The sequence below is a fragment of the Lepus europaeus genome, chromosome 20, assembly GCF_033115175.1.
Source record: "Lepus europaeus isolate LE1 chromosome 20, mLepTim1.pri, whole genome shotgun sequence".
NCBI lineage: Eukaryota > Metazoa > Chordata > Mammalia > Lagomorpha > Leporidae > Lepus > Lepus europaeus.
Window position 1 is genome coordinate 51004606 of NC_084846.1, and position 12944 is coordinate 51017549.

Genomic DNA, 12944 nt, shown 5'->3' on the forward strand with positions numbered 1-12944 from the left:
CCTCTCTCTCTCTCTCTGATTATGTAATTATGTCTTTAAATAAATAAATAAATAAATCTTTAAAAAAACTCTCTGGAATCTTTACTTTTTCTAAAAACAAACTAAGATTCAGTCAGATTAGCATATTAAACTAGTTCAATTTAAGAATTACAACAGGGGCCAGCATTGTGGCATAACAGGTAAAACTGCCTGCAATGCTGGCATTGCATATGGGTGCTAGTTCGAGTCCTGGCTACTCCACCTCTGATCCAGCTCCCTGCATTTAATGATCTAGGAAAAACAGTGGAGGATGACCTGGGTCCTTGGGCCCCTGCCACCCACCTGGGAGACCCAGTGAAGTTCCTGGTTCCTGGCTGCTGCCTTGCCCAGCGCTGGCTGTTGTGGCCATCTTGGGGGGTGAAACAGCAGATGAAAGATCTCTCTCTCTCTCTCTCTCTCTCTCTCTCTCTCTCTCTGTGTGTGTATGTGTGTGTGTGTCTCCCGCTCTCTCTGTAACTCTCTCAAAATAAATAAATAAATCTTTTTAAAAAATTATGGTAACAATAACTATAATAACTATAAAGAAATTTGTTGAGTGAATGAACCAACACAAGTACTACTATCAGTTTAAAAAGTCATGCTTGGACAAAAAGAAGCCTTAAAATAAACCTACTGATTTCAGTATGCATGGTAATTTTTAAAATGTAGGAAGCTTACAGGAATCAGTTCTAGGAGAGCCAGATACGTAATGCACTACAAGTTCAGAGAGAAAGCATTCATATTCAGGCAGAGGAATCAGCTAGTTTTTTGACTGCAATTATCTAAGGGGTTCTTAGGATGGGCCCTTTTTTGAGAACTGTGAAATTCCCTGGTAGGAGGGTCTTGGAGGTCATCTGCTTGGAAAAAAGTTGGGTAAGCTGCAAAAGGACTTGTCCTGAAAATAATTTTGTTTAGCCAGTGCATTGTTTAGCCAGACAATCTTCCTAGAGATTGTTATGTTTATTTGGAAGAGCTTGAACTGGATCAGCTTTGAGTAGGAGTTGATGGTGATCATGCTGGATTTTTGAATTTTCCATTTTGAGCCTATAAGAATTTTTTAAAGAGTCTTATTTATTTGAGAGTTAGAGTTGGAGAAAGAGAGAGAGAGAGAGAGAGAGAGAGAGAGAGAGAGAGAGAGAAAGTGAACCATCAGTTGGTTCACTTCCCAAATTGCTACAACAGCTTGAGCTGGGCCGATCTGAAGCCAGGAACCAGGAGCTTCTTTCAGGACTCCCAAAAGGATGCAGGGGCCCAAGCACTTGGGCCATTTTCCACTGCTTTCCCAGGTGCATTAGCAGAAAGCTGGATCAGAAGAGGAGCAGCCGGAACACAAACCGCACCCATATGGGATGCCAGCGCCTCAGGTAGAGGCTTGGCCTACTATGTCACAGCGCCAGCCCCATTGAGAATATAAGAATTTATGTCTAGACCTGTGTCTTTGTCAAGCAGACAGCTTGTCTATCTCTCTTTTGCCATATTTTTTGGAGGCTGTAGGCTCAAGTTGCTGTCTTGTATTGAGAACGCTCTCCACTCCTACCTACTCTATACTGTTGAGTCTTTCCCATGGATTAACTGTACAGGCACATTAATCAGAATCTTCACTACAGCATTAGCATAAAACCAGGCTTTCAGTAGGCATGGAAGAAAGTAACTTGTTGAAAAATGAATGCCTCTGAAAAGCACAGACGGAAGGTTCCCATCCTTCCAGCACATGCAAATACACAGTGATCCTTTAAATTGATTGTCTTCGTGGGTTTTGACCTTTCTTGTGGTTTCTCACACTCTCTTGGTGACTATCGTGTGCACATATCCGAGACACCTGTAGGAGAGACATGTGCATTTGCCTCCAGGTGATCACCTGCTATGGAGTCTCCTCCTGTCTGGTTCTTCAATTCCCATTTCTTAACCAGCCCTTTTTGAATTGGATCTTCAGTGCAGTCATGCCAATCCTACAGCTTCAAAACAGAGTCATTTTTAAGCTATTTGAACATGGAAAAAAATCTGAACGATTTCTGAAAGCACAAAGCAGGTATTTTCTTCAAACTCAAGTAACTGAAATAACTGAAGAGATTTAGTTCAAATTGCAAATAAATTCGCCTTTGGATTGAGACGAGGCAAGAGAAATATCAGACTCAAAGGTCAAAAGGAACATTCTGGAGTAAGTTATAAACAGAAAATAGGGATTTAGAATGGAAAAGCTGAACGCAACAATAAGATGGGGTCATGACACCTTAGCAGGTTTTTTTTTTTTAAATCTTTTTTAAACTTACTGTGTTAACTCAGAACTGTATTTTCATTGAGTCTAATTGAGAGTATTTTTGTGCCTTTTCTCTGTATATATGGTTTTTCTTTTCTTTTTAAAGGACATGGATTGTTACTGTGTACCTTGTTATGTCTTGGTTCGGAGAATTTAAAGCATATGGAAATCTTGGGCTACTTCTCATCCACATTCTGCTTCTCGCTAGAACACGTTTCCCGCAAAACTACCTTTTCTGAGTGGTAGTACCTGTGCATGGTATGGTCTCAAGTTCCCAGTGAAAACTAACTATTCAGAGAAATAATTTTTCCAAATGCCCTTATTTCCCAGTCTCAACCAATTTTGATGTAAATAATTCAGAAATCACAAATCTAGAAACAAATACTATATCTGCCCTAAAATAATCAGCACAAGAACCTAGAAGGTTTCTTAGAAAATGCAAGGGCATTGGAGTAGCTTTTGTTATGCAGCAGTCCTACACTGGAATTAAATTCTGTGTTTCCAGAACAGCAAAATTCTGTAGCAATGATGCCTGTTATTTTTCTAAAAGACGTTTACTGAGGCCAGCGGCGCCATGGCTCAATAGACTAATCCTCCGCCTTGCGGCGCTGGCACCCCGGTTCCAGTCCCGGTCGGGGCACCGGATTCTATCCCGGTTGCCCCTCTTCCAGGCCAGCTCTCTGCTGTGGCCTGGGAAGGCAGTGGAGGATGGCCCAAGTCCTTGGGCCCTGCACCCACATGGGAGACCAGGAGAAGCACCTGGCTCCTGGCTTCGGATCAGCGCAGTGCGCCGCCGCAGCGCGCTACCGCGGCGGCCATTGGAGGGTGAACCAACGGCAAAGGAAGACATTTCTCTCTGTCTCTCTCTCACTGTCCACTCTGCCTGTCAAAAAAATTTTTAAAAAGTTTACTGAGAGTGAGTCCTCTAATGAACGATTTGTTCTCAATCCAGTCCACACTCTGGTGTCTTGGTCTGCTTGGTTTCTTAGCCCAAGTAGTTTACAAACAACAGAAATGGACTGCTCGCAGTTCTGAGGACTGGAAGTGCAGGATGGAGGTGTCCACAGACTCTGTGCTGGGTGGGGCCCTGTCCCTCGTGGACAGTGCCATCTCACAACATTGTCGCACTCTGGAAGGGGTGAGCAGGCTCCCTCAAGCCTCTCTTAGGAGGGCACTGACCTCATTCAGAAAGTTCTGCCCTTGGCCGGCGCCGCAGCTCACTAGGCTAATCCTCCGCCTTGCGGCGCCGGCACACCGGGTTCTAGTCCCGGTCGGGGCGCCGGATTCTGTCCCGGTTGCCCCTCTTCCTGTCCAGCTCTCTGCTGTGGCCCGGGAGGGCAGTGGAGGATGGCCCAAGTGCTTGGGCCCTGCACCCACATGGGAGACCAGGAGAAGCACCTGGCTCCTGCCTTCGGATCAGCGCGGTGCGCTGGCCGCAGCAGCCATTGGAGGGTGAACCAACGGCAAAGGAAGACCTTTCTTTCTGTCTCTCTCTCTCACTGTCCACTCTGCCTGTCCAAAAACAAAATAAAATGAAGTTCTGCCCTTGTGACCTAATTACCCACTCTGGGACTGGGAATTCAATATCTGACTCTTGGGGATGACACAAACTACTGAGTTAAATCGTAGCCGGGTTCGAATTTGCGTTGTCTCCAGGAACTTTCCTAAAGCCATTTAGTAATGTAAACCAGACTTAGGAATAACAAAAACGTCTCTTGATGGAGTGAATGGAAAGGGTTGGATCAGAACATGCATGAGTTCATTCTTTGTCAACTCAATGCACCTACGCCGTGTCAGGACTGTACTGTACGTAGCTCTTCTCACACTGCGTGTTCAGCCACTCCGGGCCAGCTGCGTCTCCTGGGATCTCCCCACTGCCATCCTAGGTTCTAGCCCTGTCAAGGGGCTTGTCCTTCTGGAACCTATCTCCATGCCTTACCTTGCTGTTCTTTCTCCACCTGAAATATTTCTACCATTAATTCCCTGAGAAAGTCTTCTTGGGAAAAAAAGGAGTTAAAATTTTTCTTCAGGAGTGGCCTAGCAGTTAAGATGCCTGAAGCCTGCATTAGGGTATCTGGGTTTTTGCAACTTGGCTCCAGCTCCCGACTGCAACTTCCTGCTACTGCAGAACCCGGGAGGCAGCAGTCATGGCACAAGCGGTTGAGAATCTACCACCCACGTGAGAAACCAGGATTGAGTTGCTGGCCACTGATTTTGGCCCAGCCTGGTCCTAGCTGTTGCAGACATTTGGGGAGTGAACCTGTTAATGGGAGCTTTCTCTGGCTGTCTCTTTCTGTCTCTGTGCCTCTGGAGGGGGAAAAAAACAACGTGCTCAAGGGCAAATATTGAAGGGACACATAGAATCACTGTATTTTCGTTTGGCATTGATAGTACAAAGCTAATATTTTTATTTTTATAACCCCAGTGAGTCCTGTGTAAACTAATTTTAACAGTATGAGTTTCATGGGCTACTTCTATTACAATATCATATTTCTGGGACAGAAATCTCCTGCTGGTATGGAAAATGCCTGCTTTCTAAATGGGATCAATCCCAATTTCCATAAACTGTCCAATAACTGCATTATCAGTTTCTACATCTTGCCCCTTCTGATGTTGCCAAATTCTTTGAGTATAGTTTTTTTTTTAATTTTTTTTTATTAAAGATTTATTTATTTGGAAGAATTACAGTGAGAGGTAGAGACAGAGAGGTCTTCCATTTGCTGGTTCACTCCCCAATCGGCTGCAATGGCCAGAGCTGCACCGATCCGAAGCCAGGAGCCAGGAGCTTCCTCCAGGTCTCCCACGCGAGTGCAGAGGCCCAAGGACTCAGGTCATCTACTACTGCTTTCCCAGGCCATAGCAGAAAGCTTGATTGGAAGTGGAGCAGTCAGAACCGGGACCAGAACCAGCGCCCATATGGGATGCCAGTGCTTCAGTCTAGGGCTTTAACCCACTGCGCCACAGCACCACCCCCTTGAGTATAGTTTTCAAAGTATGCATAAGCTGAGTCAGGGTCTGTGAGTGGAAATCTAAAGGGGTGGGGGTTAGCAAGATGCATAAGGTGGATATTGCGGATAAAGCAAGCCCAACAGGTGAAGGCACTGAGGTGTAAGTGAGTTGTGCTCACAGTGTTACTGGTAATTTACTTAAGACCCATCTTTTGGCCAATGGGTGGGCCAGGAAGAATGCAACAGGTGACCAGGGCAGGACAAGGAGGATCCTCCATTTCCTCGCCTTTCTCACTTTATTTAATAGAGTTCTACTGATTTTTCTAGGTGTTTCTGAACTGTATCCCCATGTGGTGGACATCGCCACAATCTTGGTTCAGGCCATCGTCACTACAGCTCCTGTAACTAGTTATTGGATTACAATTTTACCTGCATTACTTGCCTCAACCATTTCACCCTGACACTGGGGCTGAGTGATCTTTATACAACACCAACATGGTCATGTTTCTCACATGTTTTAAGGCTTTGACCCTAAGGATGAAGTCCTAACTCACTGACATTTAAGGCAGATTCCTGCTTCCCTCTCGGGATCAGCTCTTGTTGCCCTTGACCCTGAGCACATACTCTGCTCCAGCTGACTGTCCAGCAGAGTCACCAGCTCTTCCAAGGATGCCCCTCCCCTTCTTCCCCTCCCCCCACACAGCTAATGATCAGTTAAATTTTCCCTGCCTCCCTCTCTCTCTCTCCTCCTCCTTTTCTCTCCCTCCTTCACTTTGGTTATTCCACAAATATTGATTGAGAATCTTCCATGTGCCCATCACCCAATCATTAAATACATACTGATGAACAGAACAAAAAATGTTCTGCTCTTATAGACCTTATGTCTGAGTGTGTGTGTCTGAGTTGGGTGTGTGTGTTGGATGTGAAAATAAGAGAAAATAAGCGTAACACATAATGCCCTGGTTTGAATGTGTCCCCCAAGATTCTTATATTGAAACCTAATCAATAGTATGATTGTGTTAGTAGCTGGGGCTCTGAGGTTTTTTTTAGGATTGATTTATTTTTACTTGAAAGGCAGATTTACAGAGAGAGAGAGAGAGAGAGAGAGATCTCCCATCTGCAGTTTCACTCCCCAAATGGCCGGGATGGCTGGACTGGCTCAGCCAGGTGCCAGGAGCTTCTTCCAGGTCTCTCACGTGGGTGTAGGGGCCCATGAACTTGGGCCATCTTCCACTGCTTTCCCAGGCACATTAGCAGAGAGCTGGATTGGAAGTGTAGTAGCTGGTACTCAAACCAGCGCCCATATGGAATGCTGGCACTGCAGGCGGTGCTTTAACCCGCCATGCCACAGCACTGGCCCAGGAAACCATTTGGTTTACATGGAATAAGGATGTTTAGGCCAAGGGAACAACCTTTTCAGACTGTGGACATATGCATGCTCTGTTTTATATTGATTTCAATCTTTGATTTCTATCATCAGCCTTTTTTAATAGAAAACTTTAATAAATATAAATTTCGAAAGTACAACTTTTGGATTATAGCAGTTCTTCTCCCATACCTGCCCTCCCACCCCCAAACCATCTCATCTCCTATTCCCTCTCTCATCCCATTCTTCACTAAGATTCATTTTTAAATAGCTTTATATCAGAACAACTTTATACTAAGTAAAGATTTCAACAATTTGCACCCACACAGACACACAAAGTATAAAGTGCTGTTTGAATATTAGTTTTACCATTAATTCTCATAGTATAATACATTAAGGACAGAGGTCCTACATGGAGAGCAGGTGCACAGTGACTCCTGTTGTTGATTTAACAATTGACACTCTTATTTATGACGTCAGTAATCACCCGAGGCTCTTGTCATGAGCTGCCAAGGCTATGGAAGCATCTTGAATTCACAAACTCCAACCTTATTTAAACAAGACCATCATTAAAGTAGAAGTTCTCTCCTCCCTTCAGAGAAAGGTACCTCCTTCTTTGATGGCCCGTTCTTTCCACCAGGTTCTCACTGTGTATCCTGCTTCCATGTTGGATCATTCTCTCCTTTTTAATTCTATCAATTATTATTAGCAGACATTGGTCTTATTTATGTGATCCCTTTGACACTTAATCCTATCTTTATGATCAGTTGTGAACTTAAACTGATCACTTTAACTGTAAGATGGCATTGGTACCTGCTAACTTAATGATATTTGGAGTCCCATGGCATTTTTCTAGCTTTACCCTTATGGGTAAGTCCTCAGGAGCATGTGCCGAACTGTACATCTCCTCCCTCTCTTATTCCCACTCTTATTTTTAACAGTGATCAATTTTCAGTTGGATTTTAACACCTAAGAATAATTGTATTAATTAAAGAGTTCAACCAATGGTATTAAGTAGAAAAAGAAAATACTAAAAAGAATAAAATAGTAAGCTGTTCCTTGACAGGACAAGGGCTGATCAAGTCATTGCTTCTCATAGTGTCAGTTTCACTTCTACAGGTTTTCTTTCAGGTGTTCAGTTAGATATCACAGATCAGGGAGAATATATGATATTTGTCCCTTTGGGATTGGCTTATTTCACTCAGCATGATGTTTTCCAGATTCCTCCATTTTTTTTTTTTTTGCAAATGACCTGATTTCATTTTTTTACCTCTGTGTAGTATTCTATAGAGTACATATCCCATAATTTCTTTATCCAGTCTTCTTTGATGGGCATTTAGATTGATTCCATGTCTTAGCAATTGCGAATTGATCATCAGCTTTTTTGTAATTGTCAGCATAAAGGGTCTGTCACATTTTCTTAGGTTTATACATAAATAGTTCATTTTTTTGGCAGTGTAATAAACTGATGTATACATGTATCAAAAGTTAATACACTAATCATGTTGGTTCTCAACCAACTAATCTAGAGATTTAATAAAATCTCACTCAGAATTCCAGTATTGTTTTAGATATAGAAAAGCTGACTCTATAATTCATTTGGTATGGAAAAGGAACTAGAGTGCTTGAATCCAATTGTGAAAAAGAGGAATAAACTAAAGAAATCACACTATCCGATTTTAAGATTTACTCTACAGCAATAGTAATTAAAACAGCATAGTATTAGTGATGAAAAAGACTATAGACAAATGGACCACTGGAACAAGGTGGAGAACTGGATTACATACCAAAGAAATGATCAAGTGATCAAGTGATTTTTTACATGGGTACAAGGACAGTTCAGTGGAGAAATGCCAGTGTGCTCAACAAATAATAGTGGGTCAACCGGATAGTCATGTGCCCAGCAACAAATCTGAACCTAAATCTCAGTGCACAACAAAAGTAACTCGAAATGCACACAGATATAAATGTAAGACTATGGGAAGTTTAGAAGGAAGTCCTCATGACCAGAGGTTAAATAACAAGCACTTAGGTAGGACATCAAAATAACGACTTAGAAAGGAAAAAATTAGACAACTTGGACCCTACGAAAGTTTTTAAAAATAGGTTGTTCTATGAAAGATTCTACTAAAAGAATAAAAAGACAAAGCTGAAAACTTGGATATTTGCAAAACACATATCTGACAAAAATTTATATTCAGGATATATAAAGAACTCTCAGAACTCAGCAGTAAACAAACTGCAATTAGAAAACAGGAAAAAGACAAGAGCAGACATAAATGAGAAAAAAAGCAGAGCATCAGTAGTCATTAAGAAAATGCAAAGTATAGCCACAATGAGATACCACTGAATACCTATCAGAATGGCTAAAATATAGTGCACACACCAAATGCTAACACATGTGCAGAGATTGGGGCATTCACAGTGTGCTGGTGATAATGTGAAATGCTATGGTCCCTCTGGCAGTTCCTCATCAAACTAAATAGGCAACCACTGTATCACATAACTGTTGCACTCTTGGCTATTTATTTACGCTAGAGAAATGAGAACTTATATTCACATAAAAACCTGGACACAAATGATTTGTTTGTAATATCTACAAACTGAAAACCAGCCAGATGTCCATCAGTAGATGAATGGTTAAACAAATGATGGTACATCCAGAGAATGAAATACTACTCAGCATGAAAGGAAAAAGCTACGGATATGTGCAAGAACTTGGAAGAATCTCCAGAGAATTGTGTTGAGTGGAAAGAAAAAAGCAAGTCTCAAAAGCCACATATTTTATGATTTTATTGAAGTAATAGTCTTGAAATAACACAATTATAGAAATAGATGGGGCCGGTGCCGCGGCTCAATAAGCTAATCCTCCGCCTGCCGCGCCGGCATACCGGGTTCTAGTCCCGGTCGGGGCGCCGGATTCTGTCCCGGTTGCCCCTCTTCCAGGCCAGCTCTCTGCTGTGGCCTGGGAGTACAGTGGAGGATGGCCCAAGTGCTTGGGCCCTGCACTCACATGGAAGACCAGGAGAAGCACCTGGCCCCTGGCTTCAGATCAGCGCGGTGCACCGGCCGCAGTGCGCTGGCCTCAGTGGCCATTGTGGGGTGAACCAACAGCAAAGGAAGACCTTTCTCTCTGTCTCTCTCTCTCACTGTCCACTCTGCCTGTCAGAAAAAAAAAAAAAGAAAAAAGAAAAAAAAAGAAATAGATGGCTGATTAATTGCTGTGGTTGGGAGGAGTTGGGAATGGGAGAGGAGTAGCGATGGCTATGACAGGGCAACCCGAGGGACACTTGTGGCAATGACACAGGTCTGAATCTTGACTGTCACAGCCAACATTCTGGTTGCATTGTACTGCAGGTCTGCAAGAGCTTACCATTAGGAGACGCCAAGGAAAAGAATAAATGAGATCCCCCTGTGTGAGTTTTTGAAATGGTAGTAAATCTATATCTCAACACAAAAAAAATTTGTTTTAAAAATGTGCTGTGAAAATTGAGAGAAAGAATGGATGAGCCAGAAGCTGAGAGGGAATATTTGCAAAAATAATCTGACAAGACTGGTATCCACAGTATATCACGAATTCCCCAAGCTCAACAGGAGTAAAGTGAACAACCCTAGCTTCTCAATGGACAAAAGATTTGCATAGATGCTTCACCAGGACAATATCCAAATGGCATTTAAGCACAGCAAAAGATGTTTAACGTCATTAGATGCTAGAGAAATGCAAATCTGAACCAGGATGAAACACTCCTATGCACATTCCTACTATAAGAAATTTAAATTCAATGTCATTATAAGTAAAAGTGATCAAGAAAGTGATGCAGGGTGTACATTCTTAAGCTTGTGGAACAAAGTAAGAGAAGGTAAAACATACATTTAACTATGTCCCAAGGTTTTATGAGGGACACCACTTTCTGGTTGAAAATGATTGATCTTAAAGAAAGCCAGGCAGGTCTTACAAAAGAAAATTGAATTTAATGAATTATCATTGTTATTGTTTGGGAAAAATTTTGAGACATCTTTTTGTTATCATTAAACTTTGTTTTAATGGATCTCACAATTCCATGAGATTTTTGGTCAAGTTAGTTCCATTAAAAAGTATTGATTTTAGAAGCTAATAACTTCAAACTGCCATGTACCAAAAAAAGAGTTCCACAAAACATTCTCCTCTCCTTCTAAAGGTTTTACGATGCATTGTTTTTGTCAACCAGTCTTTTACTATTGAACTTAAATGGCCAATTGAGACAAACAGTTCTGAGACCATTTCTCTACCACTGATTAAGACTGGCGTGGCAGGAGTTAGGGATGATATTCATTTAGCCTTCTGGGCTTTCTGGGCAGACTTGGTGACCTTGCCAGCTCCAGCAGCCTTCTTGTCCGCTACTTTGCTCACAGCCACAGCAACTATCTGTCTCGTGTCACAGACAGCAGGACAACCCAGGGGAGGACAGTCAGAGAAGCTCTCAACACACATGGGCTTGCCAGGAACCATATCAACAACGGCAGCATCATCAGATTCAGAGCCATCAAAAATGCAGGGCCATCTTCCAGCTTCTTCCCAGTTTCATGGTCAATCTTTTCGTTCAGCTCAGCAAACTTGCAAGCGATGTGAGTTGTGTGACAACCCAGCACAGGGGTGTTCCCAGCACTGTGACCTGGGTGGCTCAGAGCAGTAAAGCCAGCTGCTTCCACTGGTGGGTCATTTATGCTGTCACCAGCAATGTTGCCATGACAAACATCTTTGACAGACACGTTCCTGACATTGAAGCCCACGTTGTCCCCAGGGAGAGCTTCACGCAAAGCTTCAGGGTGCATTTCCATGGACTTGAGTTGTGATGGTGACTGGAGCAAAAGGAACCACCATGGCAGGTTGGAGAACACCAGTCTCCACTTAGCACACAGGGACAGTACTAATACCACCAATTTTGTAGGCATCCTGTAGGGGCAGACGCAAAGGCTTATCAGTTGGTGGGAGGATGCAATCCGGGGCTTCCAGCAGTGTGGTTCCACTGGTATTGCCATCTTTGCAGGGATTTTCCATCCCTTGAACCACGGCACATTGCACTTGGCTCCAGCATGTTGTCACCATGCCAACCATAAATTGGCACAAATGCGGCAGTGCCAAGGGTTGGAGCCAATTTTCTTGATGTAGGTGCTGACTTCCTTACCGATTTCCTTGTATGTCTTCTGGCTGTAGGGTGGCTCGGTGGAATCCATCTTGTTAACACCAACACTTGGTTGTTTCACACCCAGTGTGTAAGCCAGAAGCGCACGCTCACAGGTCTGCCCATTCTTGGGGACACCAGCTTCTAGTTCCCCGACACCAGCAGTAACAACCAGGATGGCACTGTCTGCCTGAGATGTGCCCGTAGTTAAGTTTCTGATGAAGTCTCTGTGTGCTGGGCAGCAATGAGAGTCATGTAACACTTGCCGGTCCCAGATTTCCACAGGGAGATGTTGACGGTGATACCTCGCTCACATTCAGCTTCCAGTTTATCCCAGACCCATGCATACTTGAAGGAATCCTTTATCATCTCGGCAGCCTCCTCAAATTTTTCAGTGGTTCTTTTGTCAATGCCACAACATTTGTAGATCTGATGGCCAGTGGTGGTGGACTAACCCAAATCTAAGTGTCTAGTGGTGATGATGTTGATGTGAGTCTTTTCCTTTCCCATTTTGGCTTTGATTTAGCAGTCATTTTCATGACAAACTGTGTTCTGGTAGCAAACCCACTGTGAAAAAGCAAATTTTGTGACTTCTTTTAGCAATGATCTCTTGCTGAAGGAAAAAACCATTTTATTTTCTTGATTACATGAAAAATCCAAAGTTTTACATTTGGCCATGTGTAAATGAGGGAATTTTGAGAAGAGGATATTCATTTCTCTTAACTATTTTAACCTATTACTAGCTAGAAATTCTATCTATATTTTATGTATTAGTCAACTTTCCATCACTATGACAAAATATCTCTCACAGGCTACTAAAAAAAAACCACACACTTCTGCTCCTAAGTACTCCAAGGGCAAGGGGAGGTTATTTACGGCAGAGAAAAGAAACCATTGTAAACTTACTAGGTCAACCTAAAGGTTCAAAATGCAAACATTTTAGACTTTTGCAAGCATTCTCTAGCCCTGGGAAAGCTGTGGAAACCATTATGAGCAAGTTACTTGGATGGTAGGGGAAGTCAAGGAACACAAATAAACCACAGTGAAAACTGCCAAAATGAATCCTGGAAAGAAACTGAGCAGAAAGCGCATCAAAAAATGGTCCTGACAGATGTGTCAGATTGGAAGACTCTAAACAAGTGCAAAATGGAACCATAAGAGAATCACAAAAGCAAAGCGAAAAATCAACAGGT

At 42.8% G+C, this 12944-nt stretch overlaps 1 pseudogene; it reads right to left on the reverse strand.

Annotated features, from left to right (window-relative positions):
- Nucleotides 1-10898: 10898 nt before the first annotated feature.
- On the reverse strand, nucleotides 10899-12261 carry LOC133749088 (elongation factor 1-alpha 1-like; annotated as a pseudogene).
- Nucleotides 12262-12944: the final 683 nt, after the last annotated feature.